Here is a 22,080-nt window from a genome sequence, read left to right as displayed (position 1 = left end):
GTCCTACCAACAGTGTAGAAGATTTCCTTTTTCTCCACATCCTTACCAGCATTTGTCATAATCAGTCTTTTGGATATTAGCTATCTGAACTAGAGTGAGATGGTATCTAGAAGTGTTTTTGATTTGCATTTCCCAAATTCTGAGTGATGCTGAGCATTTTTTCATGTGTCTGTCGGCCATTCATATATGTTCCTTTGAGAAATGCCTTTTCAACTCCTTTGCCAATTTTTTAATTGATTTAAGTGTTTTTTGCTGTTAAGTTGTTTGTGTTCCTTTTATATTCTAGTTATTAATCATTTGTCAGATATATATTTGGCAAATATTTTCTCCCACTTTATTGGTTGCCTTTTTGCTCTATTAATTGTTTCTTTTGCTGTGCAGAAGATTTTTGGTTTGACATAATCTCAGTTGTTTATTTTTCCTTTGGTTGCCAGTGCTTTGGGGGTCATATTCATAAAGTCTGTGCCCAATCCTGCTTCCTGGAGTGTTTCTTTGAATAGTTTTATTGTTTCAGGATATATATTTAATTCTTTAATCCATTTTGAGATGATTTTGGTATATGGCAAGAGGCATAGGACTAGTTTCATTCTCCTACATATGAGTGTCCAATTTTCCCAGCACCATTTACTGAAGAGGCAGTCTCTTCCCCAGTGTGTAGTCTTGGTGCATTTATCAAAGATCAGATAGCTCTAGGTGAGTGGGTTGACTTCTGGATTCTCTATTCTGTTCCAGTGGTCCGTGTGTCTGTTCTGATGCCAGTACCATGCTGTTTTGATTACTATAGCTTAGTAGTATAGTTTAAAGTCCAATAGTTTTATGCCTCTGGCTTTTATTATTTTTTTTGCTCAGGATTGTTTTGTTTATTCATTGTCTTTTGTTCTTCCATATGAATGTTAGGATAGTTTTTTCCAATTCTGAGAAAAATGTCATTGGAATATTTATGGGGATAGTGTTGAATCTTTGGATCACTTTGGGTAGTATGGACATTTTCACAACGTTAATTCTTTCAATCCAAATGCATGGGATGTCTTTCCATCTTCTTGTGTCCTCTTTTATTTCTCTCAGGAGTGGTTTGTAGTTCTCATCATAGAGATTTTTAAATCATTGGTTAAATTTATTCCTAGGTATTTTATTTTATTTTATTTTTGGATGCTATTGTAAATGGGTTAGCTTTCTTGTTTTCTTTTTCTGCCAGTTCCTTGTTAGAATATAGAAATGCTACTGATTTTCCGTGTTGATTTTGTATCCTGCAAATTTGCTGGAATCATTTATTAACTTTAAGAGTGTTTTTGTAGAGTTTTTAGGCTATCCTATATATAGGATCATGTCATCTGCAAACAGGGATAGTTTGACCTCATTTTTTTCCAATCTAGATGTCCTTTATTTCCTTCTCTTCCCTGATTGCTCTGGCTAGTACTTCCAACACTATGTGGAATAAGAGTGATGAGAAGTGGGCATCCTTGTCTTTTTCATTCTTAAGGGAAAAGCTTTCAATTTTTCTCCATTCAGGATGATATTGGCAGTGGGCTTGCCATATACAGCTTTAATTGTGTTGAGATATTTTCCTTCTATACTCAATTTATAGAGAGTATCACGAATGAATGTTGAATTTTGTCAAATGCTTTTTCAGAGTCTATAGAGATGATCATATGGCTTTTATGTTTTATTTGATTGATGTGGTGTATCATATTTATGATTTGCATATGTTGAACCTTGCATCCTTGTGATGAATCCCACTTGATCATGGTGTATAATTTTATGTATGTGTAACTGTATTCTATTAGCCAGTATTTTTTTGAGGATTTTTCTGTCTATATTCATCAATGATATTGGCCTGTAGATTTTTTGTTTTACCTTTGTCTGGTTTTGGTTTCATGGTGATGTTTGCCTCTTGGAATGAGTTCGGGAGAGTAGCCTTTGTTTCAGTATTTTTGGGATAGTTTGTAGAGTATTTGTATTGATTCTTCTTTAAAGGTTTGGTAGAATTCTGTGGTCAAGCCATCCGGTCTTGGACTTTTCTTGATGGGAGACTGCTGATAACAGCTTCAATCCCTTTGATTGTTATTAGTCTGTTCCAATTTTCTGTGTCTTCTTGGCTCAGTCTTGGTAGTTTGTGTGTTTGTCCAAAATTTATCGATTTCCTCTAGATTTTCAAATTTGTTGGCTTATAATTGTTTATAGTAATCTCTAATGATTCCTTGTATTTCTGAAGTATCGGTTGTAATATCAACTTTTTAATTTCTAAGATTTGTTGTTTGTGTCTTCTTCTTTTAGTTAGCCTTGCTAACGGTTTTTCAATTTTACTTATCTTTTTAAAAACCAACGTTTTGTTTCATTAATCTGCTGTATTGTTTTTAAGTTTTCCTTTTCATTTAGTTCTGCTCTGATCTTAATTATTTCTTTGCATATACTAACTTTGTGTTTGGATTTTCTTGTCCTTCTAATTTTTCAAAGTGAAGTGTTAGTTGGATTACTTGCTATTTTCCATTCTTCTGAAGTAAGCATTTAATGCACTGAATTTACCCCTAAGTACTGCTTTTGCAATATCCCACAGGTTTTGGTTTGATTTGTCATTATTTTTAATAATATTTTTCAACTCTTGTTTAATTTGTTCTTTGACCCATATCTCATAAGTAGAATGCTGCTTAATTTCCATGTATTTATATAGTTTATAGAGTCCTGTTCGTTATTGATTTCTACTTTTAATTTATTGTGGTCTGTAAAAATAAATGGAATAATTCCAATTTTTTTGAACTTGTCGAGACTTGATTTGTGACTTAACATGTGGTCTCTCCTGGGGAATGTTACATGTGCGGATGAGAAAAATTGAATATTTTGAGGTTGCTAGATGAAATGTTCTGCATATATCTGCCAAGTCCAGTTGGTCTGAAGTGTTGTTTAGATCTTGTGTTTCTTTGTTGAATTTTTGTTTAGATGATCTGTCCAATGTAGAGAGTTGGGTGTTCAGGTCCCCTACTATTACGGTATTAGTGTCTATCTCTTTTGTTAGGTCTAATGATGTTTGCTTTGTAAATCTGGCTGTTCTTATATTGGGTCCATATATATTTATGATTGTTTTGCCTTCTCATTGCATAGATCCTTTTATCATTATATAGTAGTCTTCTTTATGGTTTTTGGTTTAAAGCCTATTTTATCTGATATAAGAACAGCTACTCCAGCTCATTTTTCATTTCTATTTGCTCAATATACCCTTTGGCATCCTTTCCCTCTTAGTCTATGTTTGTGTTTACAGGTGAATGAGTCAATTTAGGCAGCATATTGTTGGGTCCATATTTTTAATCCAATCAGTTACTCTGTGTCTTTTGAGTGGGGAGTTCAATCCTTTTACATTGAGTTATTATTGAAAGGTGTTGACTTATTCCTGGCATTTTATTGATTTCTTTGGATGTTTAAACTATCTTTTGTTCCTTTATTTCTGATTTACTGTTTGTCTTCTGTGTTTGTTGGTTTCTTAGGATGGTAGATAAACTGTTTTTATCTCTTTATTGTTAGCATTTTAATTTTACTGGTGTTTTTTGTCCTTTTTTAAATATTCATAAAAGTGATGGTTGTTTTTCAGGTACCAGACTGAGTACTCCCTTGCGGATTTCTTGTAAGGCTGGTTGTGTGGTAGTGAATTCCCACTGTTTTTGTTTATCTGGGAAACATACTAGTTAATCTTTTGGAAGGATAGCCTTGCTGGATAAAGCTGGCAATTTTTGTCTTTTAGTATTTTGAAAATATTATTCCATTCTCTTCTGGCTCTGGGGATTTCTGATGAAAAATCTGATGTTGATCTGATAGGGGCTTCCTTATAGGTGACTTGACTTTTCTTTCTTGAAGCTTTTAAGAGTCTTTGTCTTTGAGTTTTTCCAGTTTGACTATAACATGTCTTGGAGAGGATCTTTTTGGGTTGAATATGTTTAGGGAACTTTGAGCCTCCTGTGTCTGAAGATCTGTATCTCTCCCTATAACTGTGAAGTTTTCTGCTATTAATTCATTGAATATGTTTTCAATACCATTTCCTTTTTCCTGCCCTTTGGAATACCCATGATTCAGCTGTTTGAGCACTTAAGGTTGTATGTTACTTCTCTTAGATTTTCTTCTTGTTGTCTGCCTCTGTTATTTCGAACAGGTCATCTTCAAGGTCATAAATTCTCTCTTCTGCTTTTAATGGCCTTCTGGTTAAGCTCTCTGTTACATTTTTTATTTTGTTGAGTGAATCCTTCAGCTCCACAAGCTCTGCTACATTCTTTTTCAGGGCATTTATTTCTTTGTACATTTCCTCTTTGAGGTCCTGTATACATTTTCTCACTTTGTTGTGTTGTCTACCTGAATTTCCTTGTATCTTATTTAGTTTACTTAGAATTGTTGCTTGAAATTCCTTGTCAGTCATTTCAATGACTTCCTGCTGTATAAGATATAGAACTTGAGAGTTCAGTCATCTCAGGGGTGGGAACTTGCATAGCCTGTATACCACAGGGGCTGCTGAGTTGGAGCTGCTGCCTTGGGCCTGAGAGTCATTGGTTCGGTCCTCTTGGTGGTGGGTAGTTGCATGGCTGGGATCCTGCAGAGGTGGACAGGTCCCAACAATTCAATTCTAAATGTGTAGATGGAAAGAAACAAGTTCACAGCTGAACTATATGAAAGAGACCCTAAAAATTATACAAAAGATCAATCAAATAAAAAGTTGTTGGTTTGTGAAGATAAATACAAAGGCAAACCATTAGATAGGTTTAAAAAAGAGAAAGAAGGAAAGAAAAGGAAAAGTGAAGGTGCAAATTTTTTAAAAAGGGAGAAATGAAAAGGGAGATATTACAACTTTCACCACAGAAATATAAAGAATCATTAGAGACTATTACAAACAACTATAAGCTAACACATTTGAAAACGTGCAGGAAACAGATAAATTTCTGGACACATACAAACTACCAATACTGAACCAAGAAGACATAGAAAACCTACATAGACCAATAACAAGCAAAAAGATTGAAGTAGTAATCAGCAGTCATCCAACAAAGAATAGCTCATGACCAGATGGCTTTGCAGCTGAATTCTAACAAACCTTTAAAGAGGGCTTAATGCCAATTCTCTTCAAACTATTCCAATAAATTGGAACGCAAATAATTCTCCCAACCTCATTCTATGAGGCCAGCATCATCCTGATATCAAAACCAGACAATGATACAACCAAAAAAGAAAATTAAAGGCCAATATCTTTTTATTTATTTATTTTATGTTAACTTCTCAATATACATTGAATTTGATTTTCATGACCATTTAATGGTTCCTCTTCTCCCCCCCCCAATATATCTGTTCACTTGTCTTAACAAGTTCAAGGAATTGTGATTATTGTGTCTTTCCTCCACCCTTTGTGTGTTTGTTTGTTTATTTATTTATTTTTACCCTCCACAAGTGAGAACATTTCGTATTTCTCTTTCTGTGCCTGACTTGTTTCACTTAAAATAATTTTCTCTAAGTTCATCCACATTGTTGTGAATGGTAGTATTTCATTCTTTTTTTGTAGCAGAGTAGAATTCCATTGTTTAGATATACCACAGTTTCCTTATCTGCTGTTCTTCTTTTTTTTTTTCCTTTTTGTCTTTTTTACTGACCGGTAACAGGATCGCAACCCTCAGTGTCGCGCCCACACCACGCTTAGCCAGTGAGCGGGAACCGGTCTCCACATGGGATCCGAACCCTCAGCGGGAGCGCCACTGCGCTCCCAAGTGGCGCACTCCCCAGTGCGCCACTGGGCTGGCCCCTTATCTGCTCTTCTGATGGTGGACATTTGGGCTGGTTCCAACTCTTGGCTATTATAAATAGTGCTGCAATAAACATGGGAATACAGGTATCCATTTGGCATGATGATTTCCATCCCTCTTGGTGTATTTCCAGAAGTAGAATATCTGGGTCATATAGTAGATCGATCTGTAATTGTTTGAGAAAGCTCCATACCATTTTTCATAAAGGTTGCACAATTTTGCAGTCCCACCAACAGTTTATGAGTTCCTTTTTCTCTGCAACCTCTCCAGCACTTATCATTCTCATTCTTTTAGATATTAGTGATCCTGACTGGAGTGAGATGGTATTTCAAAGTGGACTTGATTTGCATTTCCTGGATGCTGAGTGAAGCTGAGCATTTTTTCATGTGTCTGTTGGCCATTTGTATATCTTCCTCTGAGAAATGCCTATTCAACTCCTTCAATATCTTTGATGAACACAGGTGCAAAAATCTTCAACAAAATCTTCACAATCAGAATACCGTTACAAATCAAAAAATTTATGCATCATGATCAAGTGGAACTCATCTCAAGGAAGGAAGGATGGTTCAACACAAGCAAGTCCATATATGTGATAAACTCCATCAACAAAACCAAGGATAAAAACCATATGATTGGGCCGGCCCAGTGGCGCACTGGAGAGTGCGCCGCTTGGGAGTGTGGCGGCGCTCCTGCCGAGGGTTTGGATCCCATGTGGAGACCAGTTCCTGCTCACTGGCTGAGCGTGGTGCGGGCGCAACACCGAGGGTTGCGATCCCATTGCCGGTCCCCGGTACGGGCATGACACCGAGGGTTGTGATCCCATTGCTGGTCAGTAAAAAAGACAAAAAGGAAAAAAAAACATATGATTATCTCAATAGATGTAGAAAAGGTACTTGGCAAAATTCATCATCGCTTCATGATAAAGACTAAGCAAATTAGACATAGAAGGAAATTATCTCAATACAATAAAAGCCATATATAATAAACCAATTTCAAATATCATCCTTAATACAAGAACCAGAAACACATGCCAACTCTCACCACTCCTATTTAACATAGTATTGGAAGTACTAGCCAGAGCAATCAGGGAGGAGAAAGAAATGAAGGGAATCCAGATTTGAAAGGATAAAGTCAAACTGTCCGTCTTTGTAGATGACATGATCTACTATCAAGGAAAACCTAAATACTCTAGCAGAAATCTCTTAGAGCTGATAAAAGATTTCAGTAATGTTGTAGGATCCAAAATCAACACCTAAAAATCAGTAGCATTTTTATACTCCAATACCAAACTTGCAGAAAAAGAAATCAATAAAGCAAGCCCATTTACAATAGTCACCAAAAAATAAGTAAATATATAAAATACCTACATGTCAGTTTAACCAAGGAGGTGAAATATCTCTACAACAAGAACTACAAAACACTACTGAAGGAAATTAAAGAGGACACAAAATGGTAGAAAGACTTACCATGCTCTTGGATTGGAAGAACTAACATCATGAAAATGTCCATACTACCCAAAGCAATCTACAGATTCAATGCAATCCCCATCAAATACCCAAGATATTGTTCACAGAAATAGAGAAAAAAATCCTAAGAATCATTTGGAATAACACAAAAGCCTGAATTAGCAAAGCAATACTGAGGGAAACAAAAATAAACTTGGAGGCCTAACACTACCTGACTTCAAATTATATTACAAAGCTATCATAAACAAAACATTGTGGTACTGCCTTAAAAATGGACACTTGGACTAATGCAACAGAAGTGAAATCCCAGAAATCAACCCACATACTTACAGCCAACTGACCTTTGACAAAGGAAACAAGAACATACACTGTGGAAAAGACAGCCTGTTCAATAAATGTTGTTGGGAAAATTGGACATCCTTATGCAGAAAAATGAAACTGGACCTGTACCTCTCACCAAAAAACAAATTAATTCAAACTGTGTTTAGTATCTTTACATTGATGTTTAGTCATCTTGAAGAGCAGTTTCTTCTGTTACTCTCTTTCTCTGGACGGTGCTTGTGGCCCTCTTTGTTTCATTTCAGATAAGTGGTTGGCCATCTACCTGGACAGCTGCCATAGCTGCTATGGCTGCTGACATGGTAGCAGGCCACTCTCATGGTGGCAGGGGTTGTGGCAGTGGCTTTGGCAGTTTGCTTGCATGGCAGCAGAGACTCCAGTGGTGGTGGGATGCTTGCACAACAATGGTGGCTGTCCGGTGGTGCTGTTGGTGGCAGTGACTGCAGCAGTGGTGGTTGTAAAGCTGCCTGCTTGTCTGTAGTGTCTGCAGTAAGCTATGTAGCTACAGTGACTGCAGTGGCAATGCACTAGTGGCTGTAATTGCCTCTTTTGTGTCTATAGTATCCACAGCTATAGCAGGGTTACTTTGTGAGGGTGGCAGCAGTACTGGCAGCTGCAACTGCCTCCCTTAAGTTTACTGTGTCTCTCATCTGCAGTGGCCTAGGCAGTTGCAGGGTTAATTCATGGAAGAGCAGCATGACTGCAGCTGCCTCGTTTATGCCCACAATGTCCTTGGCAACTGCAGGGTTAATTTGTGGCAGAAGCTGCATCTCCGGTGGCTGTAGTTGCCTCACTTACCAGCACTGTGTCCTTTGATGCTGCAGCATTAATTCATGGTGCTGCAATGGTGGTGGTGGTTGCAGGCTTTGCCTCTGTGGAGTCTGTCTTTGCAAAGACAGGCCACCTGTGTGATTGCTACTCTGCGGAGAGCTGCTCTGAGATGGGAAATGGTTCTGGGGCCAGACAATGGCTCTGGTAATTGCGATAGCAGTGGCAGTGGGCTCATTGTGATCTTCTTATGTGAGAGAAACCTGTCCTGGGCACCTCTAGGCCGCCATTTTCCTGGAACTCTCCAAAACCAACTCAAAATGGATTAAAGACTTAAATATAAGATCCTAAACCATAAAATTACTAAAAGAAAATATAGGAGAAACATTCCAGGAAGTAGGACTGGGCAAACGCTTCATGAATAAGACCCCCAAAGCACAAGCAACAAAAGAAAAAATAAACAAATGGGATTATATCAAACTAAAAAGCTTCTGTACAGCAAAGGAAACAATCAACAGACTGAAATGACAAACTACAAAATGGGAGAAAATATTTACAAACTATACATCCAACAAGGGATTAATATCCAGAATACATAAGGAACTGAAGCAGCTACACAGTAAAAAACCCAAATAACCCAATTAAAAAATGGGCAAAGGAGCTGAATAGACATTTTTCGAAGGAAGACATATGAATGACAACTGGTACATGAAAAAATGCTCAGCATCACTAGTCATCAGAGAAATGCAAATAAAAACGACATTGAGATATCATCTCACCCCAGTTAGAATGGCCATTATTAAAAAGACTGAGAATAACAAATGCTGGTGAGATTTCAGGGAAAGGGAAACTCTTCTACACTGTTGGTGTGATTCTAAATTAGTACAGACATCATGGAAAGCAGTATGAAGGTGTCTCAAACAACTACAGACAGAGCTACTATATGATCCAGCAATCCCACTACTGTGTGTATATCCAAAGGAATGGAAACCATCATGTCAAAGGGATACCTGTGCTCCAATGTTCATCAAAGCTCTATTTACAATAGCCAGAATATGGAACCAACCTAAAAGTCCATCAACGGATGACTGGATAAGGAAAATGTGGTATATGTACACACTGGAATACTACTCAGCCATAAAAAAGAATGAAATTCTTCCACTTGCAGCAACATGGATGAGCCTGGAGAAAATTATGTTAAATGAAATAAGCCAGACACAGAAAGAGAAACACCTTATGTCCTCATTCATAACTGGGTGCTAAGAAATAAAGAAAGAAAAGAAAGAAAAAGAGAGAGAGAGAGAGAGAGAGAGAGAGAGAGAGAAAGAAAGAAAAGACCACAATAATGCATTGAACTTTCAGATGGAGAGAACAAACCAAAGAATACTAGAGATGGGAGCGGGGAGGGTGGGAGTCGGGTTGCGAAGTGATTGGTCAGTTAAGGGTCGTAAGGAACAATTACAAATTGTAATAATGAATATGCTAATACATTTTTTTAAAAAATTACTTGTCCCAATGTCAATATTTGTAGACTGCCTCTGTGCAGGGGAAGACCTTCTGTAATCAGAGTGACCTGATGGCTTAAGGTCTTTTCAGGCCTTTTCTGGGCATGTTTTTTTCCTTGAGCCTGTACATGTGCTTTTCCCCCAATTCCCTTGTATACACAGTTGCTTTCAAATGTGTTAACTTCCTAACAGTCTAGCTCCTGCTCCTTTTCAGGGCCTTAGGTGTTCCATTCTATTCATCTGTCTGTAATCTTTTAGTCTCAGACACCTGCTGGTTTATAGTCCTCCTGTAGTTTTCATGTTCTGTTGTACCCACCACTATGTTCAGTATTCTCCATCCTGATATACTAACTAAGCCACTATTCTGGTTAGTGTTCCAAGTTGGGTGAGACAGAATCCGTTCCTTAGAAAGCCCTGAGACAAGCTAGAACATTGCAAGCAAGTTGATTTCTTCACATTTCCTCGTGAGAGAGAGACCAGGAATTGGACATCCTCCTCTTGTCTATGCCATGCCATGCTGGGGAGGTAGTAAAGCAAGGATGAACAAAATTGTCATAATTTTTTTCTATCATTTTTAGGCTGGCTTTTTCTTAATTAGGCCTTTATTTGGTTGTTGCAGATCTTTGGTTTCTAGAGCTCTCAGAAAGCTATTTTGGTCAGTCTGTTGTTGTCTATTTGGTGTTTTCATAGGGAAACAAGGGTTTGGAGTGTCCTACTTCATCATTTTGCTCTCTTGAACTTTTTTATTGAATGCAGATATTGTGGTTTTTATCTTTCTGGGTGCCCAATATTTAGTGTTCCTATAAGTAGTAAGCCTTTTCAGGGATGCAGTTAAATTACTTATAAACTGTTTGATCCTTTTTGGTCTTACTTTTTAAAAATTTTTTATTTGAGACCAGAGCCATGTTACTCTAGTGCTAATTATACTATAGAGAAAAGACCTTCCGGTGTACCCTACCTCATGCCCCAAGAATAATGAAGTTTTATACTCTGTCTGATGAGAATAGATACCATTTCTGATCCTGTTTCAAAATCAAGCAGTGTTATCCCTAATACTTTCAAATACTTTTGCCCATGTCTTAGTTTCCTCGCATTCATGTGTCAATCAGCATACTCTGCTATGTATTGAATCTGGAAATTCTGTAGGTCTGAGTTTTGTTTTATTGTGCAGTTCACTCTTCTCTAGTACTGACTGTATTCTATGAATGCTCATTACTTTAGTCTCGGTCTCACCTGGTTCTCAGCTCTATATCTTCAACTCAGGGAGTCCATCAGGGTCCCCTTCAGTTCTCCTTATGTCATGGTCCAGAAACTCTCTCAAGGCAGTAAGCTGGGGCAATTGTAAAGTTTACTTATTTGTTTCCTGTCTGCCAAGGATCACTGTCTGTTGTTGTCTGCTGCCAGGTGTCTTGAGAAGCATTGTTTTATTTATTTTTTTATTTAATTTTTTTTTCTGGTGAAAGGGTAAATATATGGCCAAGTACTGAATGTTGGCCAGAAGCAGAAGTTCTCATTTAGTTTATTTTCAGTCTTAGAAGTTACATTTAAAAATTTATGTTTACAGAAAGACACTAAGGAGATCAGCAGTGGTGTGTGTACTGAGAACCTACCAAGTGACCATACATATATTACGCTCCATTGGCGGTAGGTGGTGGAAAGATAAAAGATATGCTGTAAACTTCATGCTTTTGATGAGCTTTCCACATAAAAGGAGCAAACACATAATAACATTAAAAAAATAAAAAACTCATTTACATCAGTTTATGTATGAACTGTGTGGAGTCTAAAGACTATACACATTGAAAAGTGTGTAAGGTCAATGTGGGCTCTTGTCAAGGCATACTCCCAATGGAGTTAGAAAAATCTTGGTTAAAATCTAGGCATCAACATCTTTGTGTAAACTTGGACATAGTATTTAGCTTCTTTGTGTTTTAGTTTCCTAATTTTTAAAATTAGAAAATGATGAAAGCTATCTCACAAGTGTGTTGTGAGGGTTAAACGAGATGACTTTTGTAATAAAAAGCCTTGCATACAGTAGAAATTCATTAACTTGTTTTTTCTTTATTCATGGATGCAGAATTTTAATCCCATTAGTCCATGATTCATCTGCAGAAAGTGTAATTTGGAATTTACATTTTCTATTGATTGTGCATACCCATGGAGTACAAAGCTGACCATCAGCACTTGTGCCCAATATGTGATGGCCAGGTCAATACTATGAACATGCCCGTTACCACAAACTGTGATTATTCCCTGTGTCCCAAACCCAATTAATCCCTGACCTCCCTCCCCCTCCGCCCTCTCCCACCCCACTATGCAATGCTAGATATGCTCTCTCCCTCTGCAAGTCCAACAGGCTACTGTGTGGTCTTTCCTTACTTCCTTCTTTCTCTCTGAGCTCTCACATATGAGTGAGGATATGTGATATTTTTCCCTCTGTGTCTGGCTTATTTCTCTCAACATAACTTTCTCCAAACTCATCAAAGATGCTATGAATGGCAGAATTTCATTCTTTTTTATGATAAAGTAGTATTCCATGGTCTATACGTACCACGTCTTCCTTATCCAGTCATCCATCACTGTACATATAGGTTGGTTCCATATCTTGGCTATTTTAAATAGAGCTTTGATGAACATTGGAGTGCAGATATCCCTTTGACATGATGATTTCCATTCCTTTGGGTATATACCTAGAAGTGGGATTGCTAGGTTGTATGGTAAATCTATCTGTAGTTGTTTGAGAAACCTCCATACAGTTTCCTGTTGTGGTTGTACCAATTTACAGTCCCACTAACAGGGTAGGAGAGTTCCCTTCTCTCCACATCCTCATCAGCATTTATTTTTCTCCATCTTTTTGATTATAGCCAGTCTAACTGGAGTAAGGTGGTATCTCAATGTGGTTTTAATTTGTATTTCCCTGATGATTAGTGTTGTTGAGCATTTTTATAAGTTTCTGTTGACAATTCATATGTCTTCCTTTAAAAAAAATGTGTATTCAACTCCTTTCCTCATTTTTTAACTGGATTACTTGTTTTTTAATTGTGTAATTGCTTGAGTTCCTTGTATATTCTGGATATTAATCCCTTGTCAGATGCATTGTATGTAAATATTTTCTCTCACTCTGTAGGTTGTCATTTCACTCTGTTGATTGTTTCCTTTGCTGTGCAGAAGCTTTTTAGTTTTATATAATCTCATTTATTTATTTTTCTTTTGTTGCTTGTGCTTTTGGGATCTTGTCCATAAAATCTTTACTCAGTCCTAATTCTTGATGTGTCTCCCCTATATTTTCTCTTAGTAGTTTTACAGTTGCAGGTCTTATACTTAAGTCTTTATTCCATTTTGAGCTGATTTTGATATATGGTGAGAGGTGCAGGTCTAATTTCATTCTTCTGAGTATACATGTCCAATTTTCCCATCATGACTTATTGAAGAGGCAGTCTTTTCCCCAGTGTATGTTTTTGTTGCCTTTGTCAAATATCAATTGGCTGTAAGTCTGTGGAATGATTTCTGGGTTCTCTACTCTTTTCCACTGGTCTGAGTGTCTATTTTTATGCCAATATCATGCTGTTTTGGTGACAATAGTTTTGCAGTATAATTTGAAATTACATAGTGTTATGCCTTCAGCTTTACTATTTATTTATTTATTTATTTATATTTTTGCTTGGAATTTCTTTGGCTGTTTGGGGTCTTTTGTTGTTCCATATGAATGTTAGGATTTTTTTTTTTCTTTCTATTTCTGGGAAGAATCTCATTGGTGTTTTGATGGGAAGTACATTGAATCTGTAGACTGCTTTGGGTGGTATAGACATTTTCATAATGTTAATTCTTCCAACCCAAGAGCATGGAATGTCTTTCCATCTTTCTGTGTCTTCTTTAATTTTTTCAGTAGTGGTTTGTAGTTCTCATTGCAGAGATTTTCACCTCCTTGGTTAAATTGATTTGTAGGTGTTTATTTATTTAAGTGACTATTGTAAATGGGCTTACTTTCTTGATATCTCTTTCTATTAGTTCATTATTAGAGAATATAAAAGCAACTGATTTGGGGCATTTATTTTGTATCCTGCAACATTACTAAAATTATTAACCAGCTCTAAGCATTTTTTGATAGAATCTTCATGACATTCTATATATCAGATCATGTCATCTGCAAAAAAAGGACAGTTTGACTTCATCTTTTCCACTCTGAATGCCCTTTGTTTCTTTCTCTTGCCTGATTGTTTTGGCTAGTACCTCCTGTACTATGTTAAATAAGAGTGGTGAGAGTGGGCATCCTTGTCTTGTTCCTGCTCTTATCCCCATTCAGGATGATATTGGCAATGGGTTTGTTATATATGGCTTTAATTGTGCTGAGATACTTTCCTTCTATACCTAGTTTGTTGAGAGGCTTTATCATGAAGTGATGTTGAATTTTGTTGCATGCTTTTTCTGTATCTATTTAGATAATCATATTTTTTGTTTGTTTGTTTGTTTTGTTTTCCTTTTTTCTTTTTTTGTGACCAGTAACAGGATCGCAACCCTCAGTGTCGTGCCCGTACTGTGACTGGCAACGGGATCGCAACCCTCAGTGTCGTGCCCGCACCGTGCTCAACCAGTGAGCAGACTGGTCTCTATATGGGATCCGAACCCTTGGTGGGAGCACTGCCGTGCTCCCAAGCACCGCACTCTACCGAGTGCGCCACCGGGCCGGCCCAATCATATGGTTTTTATCATTGATTTTGTTGATGTGGTGCATCACATTTATTGAATTGCATAAGCTGAACAATTCTTGCATCCCTCAGATAAATCCCACTTGAACATCGCATATAATTTACTTGATGTGTTGCTGCATTCTAATTGCTTGTATTTGTTGTGGATTTTTGCATATATGTTCTTCAGAGATATTGGTCTGTAGTTCTCATTTTTTGTTATATCTATGTCTGGTTTTGGAATCGAGGTGATGCTGGCCTCATGGAAAGGATTTTATGAGAATTGCCTCTGTTTCAATTTTTTAGGTTTGAAGAGAATTGGTATTAGATCCTCTTTAAAAGTTCAGTAGAATTCTGCAGTAAAGACATCCGGTCCTGGTCATTTCTTTGCTGTGAGTTTGTTGATTACTGCTTCAATCTTGTTGCTTGTTATTGGTTTGTTCAAGGTTTCTATTTCTTCTTGTTTCAGTCTTGGTAGTTTCTATTTGTCCAGTAATTTATCCATTTCGTCCAGGTTTTCAAATTTGTTGCTGCATAGTTTTTTATAACAGTTTCTAATTATTCTTTGTATTTCTGTTGAATCAGTTGTCATGTCTCCTTTTTCTTTTCTGTTATTTTTGCCTTCTATCTTATTCTTTCTTCTTCTTCTCCTCCTCCTCCTCTTCCTCCTCCTCCTTCTTCTTCCCTTCTTCCTTCTTCCTTCTTCTTCTTCTTCTTTTCTTCTTCTTCCTAACCTAGCTAATGGTTTGTCTATTTCCTCATCTTCTCAAAAAAATAAACAAACAAACAAAAACAACACATGTTTCATTGGTCTTTTGTATTGTTTAGGGGTCTCTGTATTATTTAGTTCTGCTTGATTACTTCTTTCTGTCTACTAACTTTGTGATTGATTTTTCTTGTTTTTCTAGTTCATCTAGGTGTACAGTTAGGTTGTTTACTTGAAATTCTTATTTTTTCTTTTTGATTTAAGCATTTATTGCCATCAACTCCCTCTCAGTACTGCTTTTGCAGTATTCCATGGGTTTTGATATAATATGTCTTTATTTTGGTTGTTTCCTAGAAATTTTTTGATTCCCTGCTTAATTTCTTTTTGGACCCATAGGTCATTCAGGATCTTGTTGTTTAATTTCCATGTATTTGTATAGAATCCTGAATTTTGTTTCGAATTTTCTAGTGAGGTAGAAGCTGATTCTAGCAATACCCTGATTTTCTCAAATTATAGTTACTCTGTTTAGTTTGATGAAGAGTGAATGTTTGGTGATTGTGTGCAAACATTTTCACTTAATTTCCTTTATAGAAATATATCAGGGGGCTCTGAATGTCTTGTTCAGTGAAGCAGTTTGGACCATCACTTTATAATTTTGATTAGACTACACTCCAATCTGAATTCATTATTATTTTTGTTTGCTTTATCAGTATTTCCCTATACTCCTACATAGGCAACATTAAGCAGTATAACTGCAAAAATGCAACAAAAGGATTCCCCTATCCCTCAATGGCTCTTTTATATGTCTATTACTAATATCTTACTTAAGTGCTGATCTCAACCAAATAAACTTCTGGATGATATGGTGTTCCTATCCTGGAGCACCCTTTCATCTCCCCTCAGAGCCAATCCAAATTCTGTACTTATTTCAAGTCTCATAACTCTCCAGGTACTTGGCCTCAATTTAGTTCTTGCTTATCTTGATTTGATATCTCCACCAAATCAATTAGTACTTGATCAAACTAATTATTTTATGACAGAAAGTACTCCAATGGATGTAAATCCTATCTTTTCAATTACAGAATGAATTTCTTTTTTTCTTTCCTCTATGGCTTATTTTTTCCAAAGGCAGGGTGTGGAGATAGAGAAGGAATTTTCTGTCTCACATAGCATCAAACAAAATATTTTATACATGCCCACACACATGTATATACATACATATATATGTACACATGTGTGTAAATATATATATATATATATATAATATTTTTCTATATTTTCTTCTTTTCAAATTTTTTTAAAAAAATATTTATTTATTAATATAATTTTTTTTTACATTCTCGAATGTTGTTGCTGAGCAGTTGTGGGTTAGGGGGAGAGGAAAAGGTGGGGAAAATAAGGTGGGACAAGTAGGAAAGAAAGGGGACTTGGCTGAGGCCTGTGACAACCTCCTCATTCTGGTAGGGGAGATCTTGGGAGTTTTGGTGGTTGCTTGGTGGCCATCACTGGGCTGGTTGCAGCTGTTGGGGGGCATGGCTGAAGCCATCAGCCACCCACTGCCCTGGCTTGGGAGTCCAGGACACTTTCTGTGGCAGATGGGTGGTCATTGTTGGGCTGGTTGCAGATGTCAGGGGGTTGTGGCTAAGGCCATTGGCCACCCACCTCTCTGACTCAGGAGCCTGGAGTCATCACTGGGCTGATTGTGAATGTTGGGGAGTGTGCCTGAGGCCCTTGGTCCCCTATCACCCTGGCTCATTGGTCATTGCTGGGATGAATGTGACTGTTAGGGGTGCATGGCTATGGCCTGCATGCAGCCCTCCCCCTATCTGGCTTGGGATCACAGGGGTCTTCCAGTCATTCTAGGTTTTATACGTGTTCTTTGGGTTTTTTTGTGGTGTTAGACCTTTAGTAGTTAGTATCAGACTTTATCTCTGATCTGTGGGTATTTTTTTTTTTTTTTCCTTTAAATTCTGTGTTGGATTATTCACTGTTTCCACCACTTAAACTCTGCACTGGAACTAATTTTTTATCCTTTTTTTACTTCTAAAATGGGGGGACTTCCTGTGTGGACTAGCAGTTGAACCCTGTGATTGGGGTAAATTGCTACTTTGCTGCTGATTCCCTGGGAAAGGCTTTCTGTGCAGCTCAGATTTTCATTGTTGACCTTGTATGTACTTCTGGGTGTTGTGAGGTCTGGTACACCTGGGTTGTGTGGAAACTCTGGTCTGGGCCTTAGTCTTTTCAGCAAATTGCACCTCCTGCAGTTCTATATTCCTGGTCAGTCTCCACTGAGTGGTCCTGTGCTGTGCTGATTGGAGGGCAGATCAGCTGTCCATGCTGTGCCCCAGTGTTCCCCTAGTGGGCCTGTCTCACCCACTGCCCACACTCCAAACACTTCCCATGGAGCAGACCATGTGTAGGTCCCTTGGAAAGACTTACTGGCCTCCAAATGACTCCTTTTTCCAGTTGTCTGTGGCTCCTCACTACTATGTGGCTCCATGGGAACCCTGCCGGCCTGGGGGCCACCAAGGCTTTTTTCTCCCCTGCTGCCTCCAAGCAACTTCATATGATGGGTGCAGCAGTAGCTTTTGCCAGCTCTTGCTCTGTGTGCTCACCAGCTCCAGCCTTGAAGTGGCCGGGATTCGAAATTGTAGGAGTGATCCTTTCTTTCTCTCATCGTGGCTTCTCCCACCTTCATGAACTCCATAGGTCTCTCCTCCTCTTCCCCTTAGCTCTAGTGGTCCCAGCTTGGCTGTTGTTGCTTTTTAATAGCTGTAAATTAGTTGATTTGTGGGAGAAAGTGATGCTGGGGACCATCTATTTTGCCATCTCGACTAGAAGCCTCTATTTAATGTTTCTTCCCAATTTCAGAAAGACAGCAATGTGTTGTCTTCTACTTTCATTCAACAAAATACTTCTTCAGGTTACCTTGATGAATTTTTTTTCCCATTTAAGGATGTCACAAATGTCCATTTTAAATGCATTTAATACCAGATTTTTTCTTCAATAAATAAGTTGGTAAAATGCAAGGCACAAAGAGAGGGTAGCCATTATATCTAAGACAAATTTACTAAAAATCCATTCACTGAAGAAATAATCTGGCCAAGGATTAATTCACCAAATTTAATAAATTTACTAATTTATATTAAAATAATTGTTTTTTAAATTAATTAAGAAATTTACACAATTCATAATGGTTGGATTGGTAAAAGACCTGTGGGACACCAAAACTCCAGAATTCTGAGGCCTTCAGATGTTCTGGCTTTGTGTTTTTTTGCTTGTTTGTTTCTTTTCTTTCTGTCTTTGACCAATTAAAACTTTAAAGAATATTCAAAAGCTGTTAAATCCATCTTATCTAGTCTTATTTATTGTAATAATGGAAATAGCTTTTTAAGAGGAATATTTTTTTTTGTTAAATGAATAAACTTTGTAAATTAGTTCTTTGTGATTGTATTTCTTTAAATAACTTAATAGCTATTTGACTTGTTTCTGCTTGTGAGGTGACTTTTAAAATTTATGTGTTGAAGCATCTAGAAAACTATTTTCCCCTAGGTATTATAAAGAACTTCTTAATTCATATATATCCCTCTTGTGTAATACAAAGAAATAATTCTCAAAATAACTCTGGGGAAACTAAGGATTAGAGCAGCAGAATGGCTTGCCCAAGGTCTTACAGTCAATGTGTAAAAGAGCCAGGACTCATACCCAAGCTCTCTGACTCCATGTTACAGTGCTTTTCTCTTTCACTTCATCACAGTTTCTCGAGTCATTATGAATAAATGTCAGCTTACTCTTCTTTTGTTGTTAGAATGATATTGCTACCAGAAATTAATTCTTAAAAAGCTATGTAACTATTTTACTGAGCTAGATATGGATTACTTGGAATTTGGAGATAAACACCAAAGTCTAATCATTTTATTCTAAACCTCTCGTGTTCAATTTATGACACTGCCACCACCTATACTTTTTTGAGATTGAGGAAAAAGATAGTTATCAGTGTATTCACTTTAAATGTGAAAAAAATTTAGTCAGATAAAGTTTCAGAGACTTGAATAGCATGGTGATTTAGTATTCATGTGGAAAGAAAAATTTTTCCCTGTCCGACTGTTACCCTGAATTTTTTTTATGTCTAAGTCTTTTTCCTCTGGGTTTATTATTGACAAATTCTTTGTATCCCTAGAGATGATTTTTATAAAAAGTAGGCAGAAAGAGTCATTGGTGGGAATGATGATAGTAGTGGCTGTAATCATCAGAAGCATGATCCTCATTCTAATTATCACTTATTGAGCCCCTAACATGTAATAAACACTTCAGTGAGCATTTAAAATAGATTAGCTCACTGGAGTCTTACAACAGTCTTATGAGATAAATATCATTATTACCCTATGTTACAAAAAAGGAAATTGAAGTTCTGAAGGTGGCATTACTTGCCAAAGGTTACAGATTATTAAGAAGTAAACCTCTAGGACAGTTACTAAGTGGCTGAGCTGAATTTCGAATACAGGTAGTTTCACTTCAAACATTCTGTGTCCTTTTATAATTTTGGTCAGTGATGACAGATAATGTGTGAGTGGCAGAATATGCTATTAGAGCATAATTTTGCATGTTTATGCAAAATTGTCTGATGTAAGGTAGAATGAACAGGAAATAAGGTAATGTTAACTACAGTTTATCCAAATTAAGTCTTGTCTGTATCAAATCTTGCCTACAAATTTATTAAACAAAATTTTGTGCCTTCTCAGCTCAATTGTTTGTTGACAAAGTAATAGTTCCTCTATTTACTTTTTGTGAGAAGTCTTTGAAATGCAGTTAATTAGCAACATCACCTTCTGCTTCAGTTTCCTTATCTATTAAATGGGGAGAATAATGACACTTACCGCTTACAGTTATTTTGAGATATACGTGTAGAATTATATATAAAGCACTTAGTGCTAATCACAGTGAAGACTGAATAAACATTAGCTATTATTGCCCTTCTTTTCTTCTTATTTCTCCTCCCCTCCTTACTGTCATTATTATTTTATTCCAGAGTAAATTCTTAAATATACTTTGTATCAGTCTAAATGACATAGGTATGCTAATCCATTTCTGCCACTCTTGCTGTATTAGAAATCTATTTATCTGAGGATTATTATGATATAAATTAATTTAAGAGAGCTGATTGAATGGAATCCTCCTTCCCCAATTGATGGCACTGGAAATCATTCCATGTTAGTCAATAAGAAAGCCACCTAGAAAAATTAGGCTTAATTTTCCTGTGTCATTTCTGAAGAGCAGTGTTTCTTAATTTTGTCTCATCATGAGAATTACCCAGGGCACTTATTAAAAATATAGATATCAAGGTTCTGCTCCAGACCTGCTGAATCAGAGCCTTCTTGGGAGGGTCTTAGGAATATATACAACAGGGACGCTTGGTGACTTTTATGGACAGGCAAATGTGGGAAACACTGCTCTAAGGAATTGCAATTGTGTGTGGCCTCTGAGTTTGATCAGCATTTTTAAAGGATCCTAACTAGTATGAGAGACAACCACAGAACTAGGAAAACACCTTTGTGAGAGGCTCATCCTTGAGGAAATAGTCCAAGACTCACTACCAAGTTGAGACTCCTCCTAAAAACTGACCCTTTTCTAAGAGGCCTTATGAAAAAGGGTGATTAAAAACAGTAATTGCATAGGTACAGAGGTATTATATAACTTATTGTTATTTGTCTGACATGTGATATGTGTAATATTTTTTAAAATTAGACATTTCTATGTAGGCATATACAATGTAAATAAGTTGTTTGATGTGGGAAATTTTTGCTCAATCACATAAATTACACATTTTAATATTTTTTACTGAAAAGCAGCATTTCCTCTAAGGCAGGTCTGACATGGTCTCTGTGGTTAAACTACTAGTTAGAAACTCACTATAAGGCGGTTTCACCAGAGCCTTCAAAGACAGAGTACAAGTGAACTTGCCAACATGAAGATTTTTCTATCCCATGTCTAGAATCTTAATGATCTAAGACAAAAATGACTGATATTGCTTTTTGTAGCTAGCTTTCAAAATTCAGCAGAGGCAAAAAGAGAAAATAAACTAAAAAAGGGATTCATCTGTAGTTGTTGATGAATTGAATAATTATCAGTAAAGACAAAACAAAACAAAGCATTTATTAAGCTCCGTCTCTCCAGCAGTTTATTAAATACTATAAAAAGATGTGTCTTAGGGTGAGAAAGCAAATCTTCATGAAGACATGTTCATGATGGGATCTGTAAATCAGAAGTTGTGCCGGAATATGGAGAGTAATTTTCATGAAAAGGAAAACTAAATAAATCCAATGACAACAGCCTAATGTTTTCATTTTGTATTACTTTTCACATGCATATCTAATTGAGGTTGTTTTTAGATTTTGGATAAATGGGCAAATGTCAACCTCATAACTAATTTACATCTGATAAGCTCAAAATTAAGAAAACTCCTCTTTATCTCTTTATTTTATAGCTTTGATCTCCATCTCCAAAGAATATTACAAAGGAGTTGTGGTATTGTCAAAAGAATCATACAAACAAATGTTTCAGGCTATATTGTCTACAGTCTTTGGTAAAACAAGAGACTTGGTCAAATTACGGAAACCTCTAGAAAATTTTCCAAGTGTTTCTTTCAGTTGGGTGAGAATACATACAAAGGGCATAATTTAATTTCACATTATTCACAGAATGCATTAAATGTTTATTTGCATCTTGTGCTGAAATGTGAAAATTGAATTATGATGGTGACAATGGTTATCATCCATTGAATGACTAGTACATTTCCTAGAAGTTCCAGGCAATTTAAATATATTCAACATCTCTTTACATTTTATT

General features: G+C 36.7%; 1 pseudogene; it reads right to left on the bottom strand.

The window, feature by feature from the left end:
- LOC103593693 overlaps positions 1-8,340 on the bottom strand; it is a 38,439-nt pseudogene extending 30,099 nt beyond the window's left edge.
- Positions 8,341-22,080: the final 13,740 nt, after the last annotated feature.

The sequence above is a fragment of the Galeopterus variegatus genome, unplaced genomic scaffold (genome assembly GCF_000696425.1).
Source record: "Galeopterus variegatus unplaced genomic scaffold, G_variegatus-3.0.2 Scaffold1392, whole genome shotgun sequence".
NCBI classification, from domain to species: Eukaryota; Metazoa; Chordata; class Mammalia; order Dermoptera; family Cynocephalidae; genus Galeopterus; species Galeopterus variegatus.
Note: the sequence above shows the minus strand (reverse complement) of the source record. Positions and strands in the feature narration are given on the sequence as shown.